Source organism: Gossypium hirsutum, chromosome D11, assembly GCF_007990345.1.
Source record: "Gossypium hirsutum isolate 1008001.06 chromosome D11, Gossypium_hirsutum_v2.1, whole genome shotgun sequence".
Lineage (NCBI taxonomy): Eukaryota > Viridiplantae > Streptophyta > Magnoliopsida > Malvales > Malvaceae > Gossypium > Gossypium hirsutum.
The window spans coordinates 31,614,874-31,632,167 of record NC_053447.1 but is presented as its reverse complement, the minus strand read 5'-3'; the positions used below and the strand labels follow the sequence as shown (position 1 = coordinate 31,632,167).

The window sequence follows — 17,294 nt, the reverse complement described above, 5'->3', positions numbered from 1 at the left end:
CTCAAATATCTCGATCTATACTTAGGCTTTGTTTAGCATTGCTTCTCAAAAGTGCTTTTGGGGTCAAAAGCACTTTTGAAGCTAGAAGCAATGCTAAATAGATAACTTTTTCAGTCAGAAGTGCTTTTGAAAAGTGTTTTTCAACCCAAAAGTAAAAATAGTTTTTTTTAGCTTTTACTTTTGGCAAAAGTGCTTTTAGGTATAAATGACAATTTTAACCCTTATAATATATTTTATATAATATTTATATGGTGTATGTAATTATTTTCTTATTAAAATTTATTATATATATAATATTATATATTTAAATATTTATTGGTCATATTTTATTATTTAAATTATAGTTTATATATTCGAATTAAATTTTATAAATAATTAATATTAATTGCTTAAAAATATTTAAAATTTATATTTCATATATTAAAATATTAACAATAATTTGTAATAAATTATTTTTTTATATTCTTACTAAGATATCATAATATTAATTAATTTAAACATTATTTAAATGCATATTTATTAATTTATAACACAATGCCTGAAATGGACATTTTATTTATCAAAAGCACTTTTTGACAGCAATACTAACCACTTAAATATTAAACCAACCTTTTTAAAAATAGTTCTGAAAATCACTTTTCTATAACATTTTTTAAAAGCACTTCTCAAAAGCAATGCTAAACTAGCCCTTAATCTTTTTGCCTAAAACGAATTTTTCTCATCTAATTATTCATATACGACTGGTTCTCAACCTTTAAACTACTCAAAACTACTCATTTTAAGGTATCAAAATTTTCAACATGTTTATGGAAATTTTCGTGGAACTTGATTAAATCCTTAGAAATACTTAACGAAACTTCAAAGTAAGTTTAAAAACATTCTAATCATGTTAAAACAAGTTTAAAAACACTTTGAAACCGCGTTTTTACTCAAAATCCCGAAATCTGCCATTAAAGACCCAATTTTTTACTTTTATTTAAAATATGCGATTTAATGGCTAATAATTTTGTTTTAAAGACTAGATAACATTAAAAACTCATAAGGAATCAAATCATTACATTCAATGATGAAAAATGGAGCGTTTGATCGAAAAACTTAAAAAACCCACAAGCTTGACAATGGAGGAAACTATGGTGTTTTGGGTGTTTTTCTTGGTTTTTATAGAGGTTTATAACTTAAGAGATGATAGAAATCAAAAGGAATTAGGATTTGAAGTTCAAAATTAATTGAAATAGCAAGAGAGTATCAAGGAATGAAAAACACAAATTTTGGATAGTTTTTACATAAAATAACTTAGAGAAGAGAGGGTTTTTTAGCTTGAATATTGAAATTTGGTTAAATTACTTCATAAAAACTCTCAATTTTGACTCTTTTACAAATCAATCCTATCTTAAAAATTAGAGGTATTTAAAACTCATTTTCAAAAATTGATTTAATTTTCTAGAAATCATAATTGAAAACATTACTGCTATGCCATGTCAAAATTTTTGAACATTTGAAGGCTAAAATTCCTAAAATACCCCTAAAAATCTTAGGTCTTATTTTGGGAGGTGTTACACTAAGGTTTTGTTGGGACAATAAACACGAATTCTGATAAGGAAAGTCCATGGGGCATGGCAAGTGAAGATCATATAGCGTAAGACATAGTCTGATGGCTATGACATCATATGGGGAAATGAAGACCACATTGTGTAAGATCTAGTCTGGGACTATGGTGTCATGTAGAGAAAGAAGAGAATGAAGGTTGGGTGAGTGCCGGGTGATGAGAGGCAAACCTCAAGATTTTAAGTTTAGGCAAATCCCTATAGTTGAAAGCACTATTTATTGAAAAGTGGAAGCCTTTGTGGTTGTTCTCTGATAAAAGGAGCCATTGTGGTTGATTTTGTTAAAGTAAAGCCTTCGTGGCTAATTCTGTTGTATAAGAGCCTTTGAGGCTGATTCTGTTATATGAAGAGTCTTTGTGGTTGTATCTGTTAAATGCGCCTTCGTGGAGAAGTCTATTATATGAGGATGCCTTTGTAGCTATTTAATTTTATATGAGAGCCTTTGTGGATATATTTGTTATGTGGATGCCTTTGTGGCTATCTATCTCTATGGACGTATCTATGTCTATCTTGTGTATGTGTTCGGATGCCCTCATGGCTATCTATCTATCAGTTGTGCAAGGACTCCTCTGTAGTGATCTAAGTCAAGGGAAGAGTACGCCTTGGTGGCACAGCCTGTAAAATGGCCTTCGTGATGATGTATCAAGATAATGCCACTTTGGCAGACTTTGAACGAAAATGAAATTAGTGAGCTTAAGTCAGTGAAAGACTAGCGAGGAATGTATCATGCTGAGAAGTGGACGATGTCTACCTTGTCCACGAGAATGAAAGGTGAAATAGAAAGTATGTCGCGAATACAAGTCCACAAGTAAGTCGAACAATGCTGACTAAGGTAAGAGCACTTACAAAGTATTCAAGAGGATGAGGTAAGTAAATGTTTAATATGTGTAACGCTGATTATAGTAAGTACCCACTTAAGAAGAAAATAGAAATGGATTGGCCTATGCTTAATATTAAATAATGGACAATTGCATGAAAATGTCTCACTAAGTTCTTGTGAACTTATTATGGATGCTTCTGAATGCAAGAACTGATAGAAAAGAATGCGCCGAGAGATGATGCCAAGGCTACGCCAAAGGATTGGCGGATTGTGCTGATATGCATACTGAGAATTCAAGAGAAGTCACAATTCATATTGAAAGAAAAGAGAAATATATATAAAGAGCCATAAAGATATACATCAACACCAAGTTTATACGGAAAGCCTTATGGCGAAGCTAATGTTTGTGCATAAGTTATAGTAATCTGATTATATATTTAGTAAAAGTAAGACATATTGATGAACTCCATCATTTTATTGATTCATAATATAAATGCCAAAGTACACTGTATGTAAAGACATTCACAAAAAGAATATACAAGGTAATTCAGAACAAAGAGCTTAAGAGATTTTATTAAGTCATTGTTGGATTAGTACATAGGCACATAGAAGAGTCTAGGTTACATCTGTTTTAGAAAGTAACACCCAATACTCAGATTTGGTCAACTGGGTCGAGTGCAGGGCATTATAGTTCTAAACTAACTAAATTGAGATTCAACTAATCATAATTCAACCATTAAATTTTTTTAAAATTCCCAATGGAGCTCGACAATGCAACAATCCACTTAGTTTAATCCTAACTTTACTTAAATTTCGAGACATAAAGGATTACCAGGTTTGACAACTCCCCTACCCTTAAAGAAAATTTCTTCCTCGAAATTTTCTTTTGTGAATAGCTCTGAAAGCGATCTCTGAGTAATGATTCCTTTATTTGGTAATTCATTTCATAACTTAGGGGAGGACACCACCATACACCCCAATTACTTTAGCAATAACTAATATCTTAGCTTTTCCTTAAACCCATCTCGCTTGAGTAGTGGGTCTACCCGTACCCATTTTTAATGGGTAACTGATTTAAGGATAACCTTATTATCACCCTGGCGAGGACTTTGGCTTACTCCTGGTGACAGACGTCCCTAGAGTAGAATTTACAGACACTTGATGAATGACTTACTCTGGCAGATCTTCCTACTTTTTGATTATCGAGGGGTTTAGGAAAACCCCCTTGCACTTGCTCAACATGTGTCAAAATAGGTTCAGGGACCTAAATAGTTTTCTACTACTTTGAATCCAAGCTTCTCTAGGAGGCTTGGTTATTTAAATCAATGTACAAGGGAGAAGAAATCCTTTCATCTGAAATCAATTCCCCCCCCCAATTTTTTATCATTAGAGTTTCTTTCTGAACCATAAATCTTCTTTCTTCAACTCTCTTTTCCCTTTCTTATCTTCATTCTTTATTTCCTTCACCAGAGTTACTCGCCCTCTATGAGCACTTCTTAGTTTCCAAGTAATCTTTCACTTTTCTTTTCTTTCATCATACACTGTATCATTATGTTTGGGGTTTCACCAGCATTAAAAAGAAGGGTCAGGGGTTTTGGTCCTCAAAGTCAGAGAGGCCACGCGAGAAGTTTTATAGTTACAAATGATGGTGGTTCTCATCCCCAAGGAACTAGTACCTCAACGGGAATGCCACTGTATAAATGCTTAACCACTCATGAAGAGATGGTAAGTCATCTGCCAGCCCGTGGTATATTGTTTCCAAACTTCACATTCCATTTCGAGATCATCACCGGAGAAAGGCATGTGAGTGATTCTAGCAAGGGCCTCATTCTGCTCCTTTACTTGCTAAAGGATGGCTTTCATCTCCCCCTACATCCTTTCTTCTGCATGGTACTAAAAGAGTACGGGATTGCACCAGGGCAGTTGATTGGTCTATCTTGGTGGACCTGTCTGGCGTACTTCTTGCATTGCAACAACCTAAATGGTCCACCCTTGTTTGGCGTCTTCCAACGCTTTTATCGATTGAAGGTTCTAACCTAAGGCCATTAGTTGGGATGGTCTATTTTAGCATTTGTTGGTGTCGTGAGCCCATACTCAAGGATTAGGCTTCAAACTTTCACCTAGACTGAAATAAATTTATCTTGGTGAAATGAAAAGTTACTAGCGGGTTTGGGTTCCCCACGAGATGGTCAATTCCTAAGGAGTCGATTTGCCTCTAGGCCTAATCATTAGATATCGAGATTATCGTGGCCCAAGTTGAAAGGCTAAATCTTGGGCACACTCTGGAGTTAAAAAGGCTCCTCACAATTAGAAACATCTTTCATTTTTATTTAGAGGGAATGAGCTAGAATGGTTGGTAGGCATCAAATCTTTATCTTGGTGTGAGCCCTATGATGATTCAATCCATTGAAGAGGCGTTGCCTTTTAGGACGAATAGCGAGTTAGCTTAGGATTTAACTGAAAAATAGAGGGAGCCCATTGATTTTTTCTACACTATTTGTAATATTCCTCTCTATCGCTAGCTTTCCTCAACTCTAGGATTCATGGGTGAGTCATCAGGAAGAGAATTAGTTAAGAACGTTGGTGACCCTACTATTCATACTTCAGGTCCTACTCATCATTTTCCCCCATCATCTTTGTCCCAACATGAAGTTATGGATGTAGAGGCAATGTTTGAGAGTGCACAACATGTCATGGATACTGTTGATTCAAGGGAACGAGCTGGCAGTAGTAGTTGCAAGAGGTTGAGACTTGAAGGGGGTTTTCTTGTGATACAGTTATCCCGCCACAGACTTGGCAAACAACCTATCTTTCCAAAGGGTGAATCACTTGCTCCTCCCATTACCCATGACAACATTCCCAATATCTGACTCTACAATTCGCCCTCTATTCCTTCCTCCAATCTTTCTCGAACCTCTTATTGAGTCCTCCAATGCTGCAGACCCACCTGCTACCACCTCAACTCCCCTTCCCGTGGATTCCGGCACTTACTGCCAAGCTCCTCACACTTCCCCTATTGGCGCCCTCTATTATACTCCCCATTCAAGAGAGGTCCAAACCTTCTTCTCATAACGGAAACATATCAATGCAGGCTAATATCCCTTTTCTCCCTTTGTTGTCCAACAAACACTGGATAGGGAGCTATCCCAAGAATTGAAGGAGTTCGTTTATCCTTCCTCCCCTTCTTCTGACGTTCACAAACCTATTAGCCTTGAGCTGGAGAGTTCCTTATCCATGTTATCAACGAAGTGTACCCTCGCGAGCTAGGCCCTCTAAAAGGCTTGTGCTGAATCTAAGGCTAAACGGGCAAAGTGTAAGAGGTCCTTTCGTACTGGCTAGCAGTCCTTTACCCAGCTCTGCCAAGTGTATAAAGCCTCTAATCAATAAACCATTGAGTTTACTAAGTTTGTCTCTGTTTTATAGACTAAGGGCCAGTTCTTCTGGCCGGTTGAAAAGCACTTTTACATATAAAAGTGCTTTTGGGTGAAAAGTAATGAAGAACACACTTCATTTGGGGCCAGTAGACTAACTTTTTTGAAGTACTTTTGGGCAGATGAAAAGCAGAAAATTTTTGCTTTTCCGGCCAAAAAGTGCTTCTAAGCTGCTCTTTTACTTTTTTAGCCACACACACAAACTGGTTCTTTTTGCTCTCATCTCTTTTCTAATCGCTGGTTCTTTGTTCCTCTGCTGCTTCTTTGATCCTCTGCTGGTGCTGGTTCTTTGTTCTTCTGCTGGTGCTGGTTCTTTTTTCCTCTGTTGGTTATTTGTTCCTCTGCTGGTGCTTTGTTCCTTTTCTCCACCCCCGGTGAGTTTATCTTTTTTTATGCATGATGAAACAGATGATATTGGCTGCTAAGATAATGGACAAAACAAATGATGTTAGCATAGGGTTTCTGGAATCAAAACCCAAACTGAAATTTAACCCTTTTTTTATTTTGGCATGTTTTATTTATTTGGGGGGTTGTAATCCATGCATTCATCCTAACAAAAACTAAAAACATTGAGTTAAAATAGAAAACTTGTTTCTCTGGCTTTGTGTCTCTCTCTATCCGTATCCATCCGTTCTGAAAACCCGAATTCGATGTTCTACCACTCCCACCAAATACAACAATCCCTTAATGCAATATTTGAGTTCCTGTATAACAACAAACCAATCAAGGTGGTAAAGCACAAACCTTCACAAAGGAAACAGTTTCAAGTTCAATCCTTCTAATCTAACTTAAGGAAGAAAACCTTTCTTAAATGAATGTAAAGTTCAAGCTAAAAAGGTAAAAACCAGTCAATGAATTAATTAGAGCCTAGACTTCAGTCATTCTAATATACCAAAGTCCAAATCAATGTAACACAAAAAACACTTAAAAAGCATAATAGCTATATTTAACAGATTTTGTTTTCAGCAATAGGTTATTGCATTCTAATTCCACTAACAAGCCAAAGACATGAAACATATAGTTCAAATTGGTCAGTTTTCAAATAGTTAAAACTGTTGAATATAATACTCGAATTAATTTTCCAATTTCCAAACATTTCTCAGCAACCAAACAGGACTTTGAATTTCACAGTTATTGAAATTTTCAGTAATAGATTAAGAGTTTATGACATTCTTAACCCCACTGATAAGCCGAATATAAGAAGCATATCTTCGAAATACTTCAAAACTGATTGATTCGTATAATCTAATACTTATATTAGCTTTCCAAGCATTTTCTCAACAACCAAATAAAACTTTCAGCAACTTCTAAATTACGATTCAGAAATAAAATAAAAGAAAAGACAAAAAAAAGATATTCTAATATGGTTGCCTCGTACTGAAAGAACAGATCAGATCCACTAACAGGAAATCAAATCCCTAATAAAATACTCATCGATAGAGATTCAGAAATATAATGAAACAAATTAGATATAAATAAAAAATAACAAAAATAATAATTGAATAATCAAAACTGAAAATTACCATTATCGAGTATTAGAATTTTCGCTGGTTAGCAGTGGAGAAGATGAAGGGAAATGGAAAACCTCATCTCTACACGTGCACTTTTACTTAAAATTCAGTATTAAGTCCCAAGCAATCTGAAGAGACATTTGGGAAGCAATTAGGTAAAAGAAGGGGGAAAAAAGAAAAAGAAGAAGATATCAAAGATGGGGGGAGAAAAGTTATCGAAGAGAATAAGAGAATGGCAGAGGAGGCGTGAGAGAAGAAAATAATGTAAAACGTCTTTTGACTGAGTTGATTTTCTTGAATGAAACAAAGGGACTAAAATCTCACAAATATATAGAAAATTTTGTCAATAGCAATAATAATAATTAATAATCATCTTAAAGGGACTATTTTTAATTACATCAATATTAATTAAAAACTTGTGCCTATAAATGTTCATCAAGAGTAATTTTAGCCCTTAATTCTCGTGATTTTTTTTTTCATTTTTTAATGATGGTAATGATAAAGTTATATCATTTTACCATGTTAATCAATTTCTTGGATTACTTCATTATTATCATTATTACTGTTATTTGTTCATGTATATAGTTAAAATTTTGATACACATGTAAACATATATACTTATGTGACATTTGATTTTCTTGATTGCTTTACAGGCAGAAACGAATTTGTTCGTATACACAATAGATGAGTACTTTGGTTGTTGAAGTTAGTGATGAAAAAGTAAAAGCAATGTGGGATAAGAGATTAACAGAAATATTTTGTGATATTTGTATTAAAGAGATATTGAAAGGCAATAGGCCAGGTACTCATTTCACAAGAGATGGATGGTTGAAAATAATGACAAACTTTGAGAAAGAAACGGGCAAGGGTTTTTCACAAAGACAACTTAAAAATAGGTGGGATGCCCTAAAAAAATAATGGAAAGCTTGGAAGAAACTTAAAGGCGAAGATACTGGTTTAGGGTGGAATCCTATAAAAAGAATCGTTGATGCACCGGATGAATGGTGGGAGAGTAGGCTCCAGGTACATTAATAATTCTAAATATTTTTTTATTTTTTTTCTTATTTATGATGTTATTGATAATTACTGTTATTAAACTATCATTTTATATGGAGGTTGTGCCTGAAGCTAAAAAATTTAGAACATTGGGCATTGATCCTGAATTCGAAGGGAAGTTGGACCAAATGTTCATGGGGATAGTTGCAACAGGTGATAAAGCATGGGCACCTTCTTCTGGTACACTCCCTACTGATTTTTTTGAGGATGTTAACAACAAAATACCTGAAGAGAATGAAGAAGAAAATATGAGAAATGATGTTCACATTTATATGATGTTCACATTTCTAATGGTGTTCAAATTTCAAATGATGTTCAAATTGATGGAAACGGTCAAAAAAGAAAAAACCCTGAGATGTCAAGTTTACATTTTAAAACTGGAAAAAAGAAATCCTAAAAGCAAATTGGAGGGGCTGCAAGATTGTCCAGTCAAATAAAAAAATTATGCAATGCAATTGACAATATGAGTCAAGCCACATCTAGTTTGACTCATGTTATGGATCCATTTGGTATTCCACAAGCAGTCAAAATGCTTGACAGCATATCGGAAGAAGTTCCAGAAGCTAGTCCTCTATACTTTTTCGCACTTAGATTATTGCTCAATAAGGACAAGCGAATTATGTTTTTATCAATTAATCCCAAGATTAAAGCTTTGTGGCTTAAGATGGAAATGGAGGATAGTTGAAAATTTTTTGATCTTTTAGGGTTCAAAGATATCTATTATGTGACTAAACAACAATGCTAAACTAGGTTTATCAATAATTATTTATGTTTGGTTTTTGGATATTGAATTTATGTTCTACTTATTTATGTGTAATCTAGTTTTATTAAAAGTTGTTTATGTTTGGTCTTTAGATATTGAATTTATATTCTACTTATTTTTTACTAAATTAGTTTTATCAATAGTTGTTTATATGTGATTTTGGATATAAAATTTATTCACAGGTGATGAGTATAGTCGAGGATTATAGCGGTGATGAAAGTGAAGATGAAAGGGAAAAGAAAGAGATTTTACAACGCATGGAATGTTTTAACTGATTATTTGTTGTTGCATCTTCTTCCGTGCAATTGTATTACGAGAAGTATATATTGAGGCAACCATACAAGGATTCAAAACAATCAGGTGAGATATGGATCCGAGAGATCCTTGACGGTCACGAATCACGTTGTATGATTAATTTTAGGATGTCTAAAATGGTATTCACAAGTTTACTGAGAGTTTTGGAGACAAGATACAACTTCCAAACTTCAAGAAACATATCTTCTACTGAAATGTTGGGAATTTTTTTTTACATCTTGGGCACCAGTGCAAAAGTTTCCCAATGTCGAGAAAGATTTCAAAGGTCTGGATCAACAATAAGTCAACACTTTGCAGTTGTGCTTGAGAAAGTTTCAAGGATGGCCACTGATATAATTGCACCTGGAGATCCTTTTTTTAGCTCAATACCCGAACAAATACATAATGATTCTAGATATATGCCGCATTTTAAGGTTAAAATTTAATTTTATATTATTATATTTTAATATATTTGGTCGACTAAAAATATTCACGAGATTAATATGATTATTTGTTCAGGATTGCATAGGTGCAATTGATGGTACTCACATTGCGGCTATTCTTCCACCAAATGAACAAATTCCCTATATTGGAAGAAAAGGTATCCCGACTCAAAATGTTATGGCAGTATGTGATTTTAATATGTGTTTCACATTTGTCATGGCTGGATGGGAAGGATCGGCACATGACACTAGAATATTTCTTGATGCAATTCGAGATCCAAAATACAAATTTCCGCACCCTCCAAATGGTTAGATATTTTATTTATATGTGATTTTTTAAATAATAAAGTATAAGTTCTTTAATTAATAATTTTTATTAAACAAATTCTCGAATTAATTGTTTGTTATATTATGACTTGTCGGGTTGATTCTGGGTATCCTCAAATGAAAGGTTATCTTGGACAATATAGAGGTCAGCGATATCATTTACCTGACTTCCGTAGAGGTAGACCGATATCTGGTAAAGAAGAGATATTCAATCATTCACATTCATCATTACGTAGTGTGATTGAACGAACTTTTGGTGTTTTGAAAAAAAAATGGGTCATTTTAAGGTATATGCCAAGTTATAGTTTTGAAAAGCAAACGATGATCGTTGTTGCTACAATGACGATACACAATTTTATCCGAAAACATGTCAGTCGAAATGATGCAAATTTTATGGAATACGAAGATATTAACTGGGAATATGAGAATAATATTGATTCAGAAAATGCGCATGGTCGAGAAAGTGATGATGATGATGACGACGATGATAGTGATGATGACGGTGAATCAAAAAATTTTAGTGGTTTTGAAATAGAATTAACAAGAGATGCTATAGCTTCTAGTTTAATGAATTCACGTTAAATTGTAAATGCTATTGTAAAATTTTTAGTATTTATATCTGATATATAAATATTATCCCCTTTTTAAAACTTCAATCTATATATATGTAATATTTTAATTTGTTAGGTTTATGTTTTCTATGTTATGTTAATATCTAATATGAGTTATATATTCAAATACATTTTAAAATAAAATAATACAAATGTGTTAAAAGTATTAATTAAAAATAAAAAAAATAATTTTTATAATAATACAATTGTGTCAATATCTAATTCTAAATATTTAATTATTATATTTAAATATTTAAATATAGTTTATATATTCTAATTAAATTTAAAAAATAATTAATATTAATTACGTAGAAATATTTAAAATTAATATTATATATTAAAATATTAACAATAAGTTATAATAAATTATTTTTTATATTTTTATTAAAATATCATAAAATTAACTAATTTGAACATTATTTAAATACATATTTGTTACTTTATAATATCATGTCTAAAATGGACATTTTATTCTTCAAAAGCACTTTTTAACAGCAATACCAAACACAAAATTTTCAAAAGCACTTCTCAAAAGTACTTTTCCACAGCACTTTTCAAAAGCACTTTTCAAAAGCAATGAAGAACTGGCCCTAAATATCAATCCTTAGAGACTTGAGCATGGGAGTTAGAGGAAAAGGTTTACCAACTGGAGATCCTCGAGGAGCAGCATCTTGCTAATAATGAACTTATTCATAAGAAAACTAATAAGGCCTTAGAGAAGTATAAGGCAGACACCTAGAAGGGCATTCGGGATTATTTACCTATATTAAAGGCTAACCTGATCCTACATGCACAGGTCGTCGCAGGTCCCTTTGATTTAAGTCAAGTAAACACTGGCTTCAACTTCTTCAACCTCTCGCGAGCTAGTTGGGAGGAATTCCAAATGGAGTGGAAAGAATATGGGGAACTCTTCCACGCTAAAAACTTGGAAGTGTTTGACCCTGATTCTCCAGAAGAGTTCACTGTAAGGGAGGATTAAAATTTTCATTATTTCTTGTAAAAATCCGTCTTTTAATTTTTAATGAAGATTATCTTTACTTTCTGTTCCTTTCACATTTTGTTTCACTTATCTTCCTTTCGGTTATAGTACACCCAAGGCCAATTTTCAATAATTTGCACAACTGCATCCACTTTCATGACACACATCAATCTTATATAATAATCTAGGGGACTAAGCCAGGCCTATCGCAACATGCTTATAGGGGCTATTCCTTAATTTCCCATGTCCATAGGATCAACTAAACCGAAGCTCTAATACCACTAAATTTGTAACACACTATACCTGATCTGATCGCTAGGCCCGAGTACCGGATGATACAATAACCTAATAACTTAATGATCTTCTGATTCTGCTTAAAGAACTTGCTTAGATTACTTAAATCTCAAAATTTACTGTTATTAAAACTCATATATACCCAAAAATAATTTGTTACACTTTTCTCCCAACAATTATTTACAATTTTAATTTAAGACTAGAATACAGATGTAACCCACTTAAACCTTAAGGCATGGCTTCTAGGGATTCCCTTTTATACACATAAACGACTTTCACACCATCCCTCAACTTGACAATTTTTGGCTTGGTCCCTCATCTTGATTTCCAATTTGAAACATTTATCTTAAAAATAGGAAGTCAATTCATAAGTTCAAATGAATTTAGTGAGATTTTGAGTAACAACGCGACAACAATATTTTGTAATCTTCAAGAAATAAAATTTAAAGCAGAGATTTTAACTCCCTATTTATGCTTGGCCTTCCGCAGATTTTACTGGTGTGGTCGATGCCTTGCCCTTCTCGCGGCCCATCGCTGATAGATTTATTCTCTTACACGTAAGTACATCCTTTACAATAACGGCCCTCTATGGTCCTAGCCTAATTTTGCCTCATCTAGATTCCTTTAAACCTTAGCAAGCTTAACTCTCATAGATAAACATACATTTGGATATAAAGTTCATTACCTACCACTAACTATCTTCCATTTATGTTCTCTTTAGATCCGGATCCTTACGCTGATTCATTCATCCAATACTAGATTAAAATTAGGATTTTCCACCTTACTCTTACAAATGCCTACTTTTTATTTAGCCTTATCATGGTCTATCAAAAGGGAGGACACTTTATCTTGTCCTACTTCTCTGCTCCAAACGTGAAAGTATCCTATCGGAATAGAATCCCCTATTTTTGGGTGGATTTGTATTCTCTATAGTTCCCAGATACAAATTCCTCTTAGTCCACTCTTCGAAAATGCTCTAATTAATAGTTAGTCTCTCGGCGGACTACCTTTTATGCTAATACCCGACGGACTGTCCACCCAAAGTAGCCTTTGGTGGGCTTCCTCATCTAGTAGCCACGTGAACTATCTAACGTCACCTAGTTCTAGAAATACATCCTTTCTTCTTGTAAATCTTAGGTTGATTTTACCAGTCAAACTATTTGGGCGATCATCGCCTCCAAGTAAACCTTAACAGACTTACCAATCCTTGTCTACCTTTTTACCTGTAAACCCATTAGGCTTGGGTTCCACTTGATCATCTCATTAACGCCCCCAATATTGTTATACTTTCCAAACACCAGCGGACTCCTATCAACGAATACTTCACACCCTGAATAAGCTATCCACTTCTTATTTTTGTAGTTTGGTGGATTCTATGTCTATCCCATTTACCCACATTCTCCAACGTGCAATAATCATCCAATTATGCTACTATCGGCATGAGTTTTATAATGATCTCCCTTTCCTTGCTTTGCCAACTTCCTGGTTCACTGTCCTAGCGGACTTTTATTTGTTGCCATAGTCGAGCTATGGTTTTACACAATGTAACCCCTTGTTTTTGTTGTCCTAGCAGACTCTATTTGTTGTCATGGCCGAGCCATGGTCTTACATAATGTAACCTCATGTTTATTTTCCTAGCGGACTCTATTGGTTATCATAGTGAGCTATGGTCTTACACCACAAACCTCTTTCAAGGTGTCGCCTTGAAGGACCTATAAACCGCCATCACGGTGTCACTCCATAGAGTCAATAATCCATCGTCATGGGTCACTAAAGCGAGCCAGTGATACCATTCTTGATGTCGCCTAAACTCCCTTGGATCCCCATTATAGTCTACCCATTTTTCCATTTTGTCAATTATTCCTATCTTCCCCTACCTCGACATGATACAATCGTCCATACCTCGCATATAGTATAAACAAGCATTACACACAAAAGTATGATACTTATCATAAACACACAGTACGCCAATCATTCAAACGCCATGCGATTATCATATAATATTCTACAATATATACTGTTACAAGGATATACATCCACAACATACTCATTCACCATGTTTACTCATAACGGCGGATTCAAACGCCTCAGAGCAGTCACAAAACATTTTCATCAATCACCCAAAGACAAAGAACAGAATTCCATTTGAATTCCTTTATCATCATCAACTTAGCTTATCTAAATGCCATAGCCTCATTCGTCCTGGAAGCTAAGCATGTTAACCATTTATTGATTAAATCAAAGGAATTCAAACCTTAAAATCCAGAATCCGTAATTATATAGAAACTTTTCGAGAATTCTTACTTCTCTTTGCTCTAATTCATGGGTACAATGAGGGTTAAAGCTTACTAGCTTATCGAATTTTCAACTCCCTAGACTTTGAATCCCACATTTACCACAACATGCAAAGCTTTCTCAAACTTCTTCTTCTTCTTCAAATTTTCCGAAGAAGAAGTTGCAGGCAAGAAAGAGATTTTCGGCTAAATTTAGGAGAATTCTTTCCTCTCCACACATATATATACGTATAGTCAAAGTTTTCATGGTCTCCTTAGTCCATTTTAGTCATTCATTGCTAATCATTTTGTCTCACACTAAGGAGACAGTCAGTTCCAAACTAACTAAACCAGAATTGAGATCCAACTAATCACAAACCAACCACTAAAATTTCTAAAATTCTCAGTGGAGCCCAACAATTCACCAATCCATTCAATTTAATCCTAACTTTCTTAAATTTAAGGACATAAAGGATAATTAGGTGTGACATCGCTAATCATTCATTCATACAACTTATTCTCAAATCTTAGCATCATATATTCACACAAAAATACCATATTCAACCACTAAAATTTCTAAAATTCTCAGTGGAGCCCGACAATTCGCCAATCCATTCAATTTAATCCTAACTTTCTTAAATTTTGGGACATAAAGGATAACTAGTGTGACATCGCTAATCATTCATTCATATAAATTATTCTTAAATCTTAGCATCATATATTCACACAAAAATACTATATTTACACTTTATGAAATTTAATTACTATATGGTGAAATTCACTATTATTCTTATGCTTCGATTTCTCATTTCAACAATATTTGATTCCCAATCAAATTTATAAGACTGACACAACTATCAAAGTTAAATAATTTCATTAAGTCTTCATATTACAATTATTCACTTAATGTCTTAAACAATTCACTTAACTATTCTTATGAGTTAGTAATTCTATCACTTAAAATAATTTCTTAACATCATACTCTTCTACTATTTTTCCTCCTCCTCTCCATTTCACATCTTTTAAATATGTGTATTTATACGAGAATTTATGGCCTTTAGTATTGCATGCCTATATGCAACATTAATTTAAATTTTACTAAATACATAATTTTAGTAAAGTTGTCCACTTGAGTAACATTCACTAATTTACTTATATCTCAATCTACAGAATTTAAAATTAAGATCCACTTTTTTTTTTTTGAAACTAGACACATTGAAGTTTTTACTATAAAAATTTCAGAATTTATACCTAAGACAATAAATACAATTTATTCTTCAAATCCTCCCCTTAATTTGCTTCTAGGCAGTAATGAACCTTCTTCACTAAAAGTAATTATCTTTTAGTACAAGTCTCGTAATATGTTTCTGTTTGTTTCCTTTAAAAATACACTCATTAATATTTTATTAATATATATTTCATCACCTAAACAATTTTTTACAATTTACTATGATATTTCAAAGTTAGAACAGGGGATCCTGAAATCATTATGACCTTGTCTCACAAAAATTATTATATTTCATTATCTACAATTTCGTTTCTTGCATTGTTTCTTCTATGCAAAACTAGACTCAATAAGATTTAATATTATATTTGATTAAACCTCTAATTTGATTCCTACAATTTTTGGTGAATTTTCAAAGTTGAACCACTATTCTATCCAGAAACTATAATGTCTACTTTTTCTTGATTCTTTGCATTAACTTTCATTTAATCATACATAATTATCATAATTTTGATTATTATTCAATTTAATCTTTAAAACTCACTTACATCAACATATAGTTTTATCATAACTTCTCTTATTTCAATTATGAATTTCACAAGTTTACAATTTAATCCCTAACATCATGAAAATTCATTATTTGCTATAATTTCACCTTAACATCACTTTATAATTAATCCACTAACACTCAACATTCCATTTAAACTTCCTAAGACGATTCTTTATTTCACACATAAAATTTTGTACACTTTACAATTTAGTCTTTATTATCAAAATTTCAATGTAACTTGAAAATTTTCCACTCATTCACTTTTTATATCATCACTATTTCATCACACTTTATTTATATTTTCTTTTCAACATTCAAATTCACATAACCTATTCCATTTAATTTACAATTTAGTCTTTTTTCTATTACTTCATTGCACTAATTTAATTTCATACATAATATTTGCACATTCACAATTAATTCAACCAATTTAGCATACATTATTCTTGATTTAAATTAAATAAAGTAAAATTCTTGAAATACTTACATTGTCTCTTTAATCACCTCACTTTTTCCACAACTTTCTCCATTTCCAATTTCTTTCTTCCAAGATAATAATCTAACTCTCTAGTGTCTCTACTTCACTTCTCCTTTTGGGTGGCTATAGAAATTTTCAAGAAATTTGAGAGAAAAAGTGAGATTTTAGGGTGAATGACCAAATTGTATGAAAAAAAATTTTCTTCTCTAGCTCTCTCACTCACATTCGAAAATGAAAAGATGATGATTTCTCTTCATCTTTCGTTCCTTTTCATACTAACATTTTCGTAATAAAATATTAATAAAAATCTAATTAAAATATTAATATTATAACATTTATCTTATTATTTAGTTTAAAATATCATTAAAATATCTCACATGTCATCATTACACTCTATAATTGTTTCTCATTCTAATTGACCATTTTGCCCTTTATAATTCTTAAAAATTCAATCATTGAATCACCCTTAACTCAATAAAATTGCAATTTAATCCCTCATAATTCTCCATTTATTCAATTTAGTCCTTATTCATCAATTTTCCTTATTTTCTATACCCTTCCACCCTTAAGATATTTGCATTATGGGCCTTCAACTTTTCTATATTTATGCTTTAACCCCTCACACGTTAAATATT

The 17,294-nt window shown here is 32.8% G+C and overlaps 2 long non-coding RNA genes across 2 annotated transcripts; one reads left to right on the top strand and one right to left on the bottom strand.

Annotated features, from left to right (window-relative positions):
• Window positions 1-6,336: 6,336 nt before the first annotated feature.
• On the bottom strand, window positions 6,337-7,666 carry LOC107913381 (uncharacterized). The gene is made up of 2 exons (XR_001688513.2): window positions 7,379-7,666; window positions 6,337-6,559 (listed from the first exon to the last, which is right to left on the bottom strand). It is a non-coding gene; the product is annotated as an uncharacterized lncRNA (long non-coding RNA).
• A 2,208-nt stretch (window positions 7,667-9,874) lies between these two features.
• LOC107911401 (uncharacterized) lies at window positions 9,875-10,120 on the top strand. The gene is made up of 2 exons (XR_005920425.1): window positions 9,875-9,913; window positions 9,999-10,120. It is a non-coding gene; the product is annotated as an uncharacterized lncRNA (long non-coding RNA).
• The last annotated feature ends 7,174 nt before the right edge of the window (window positions 10,121-17,294 follow it).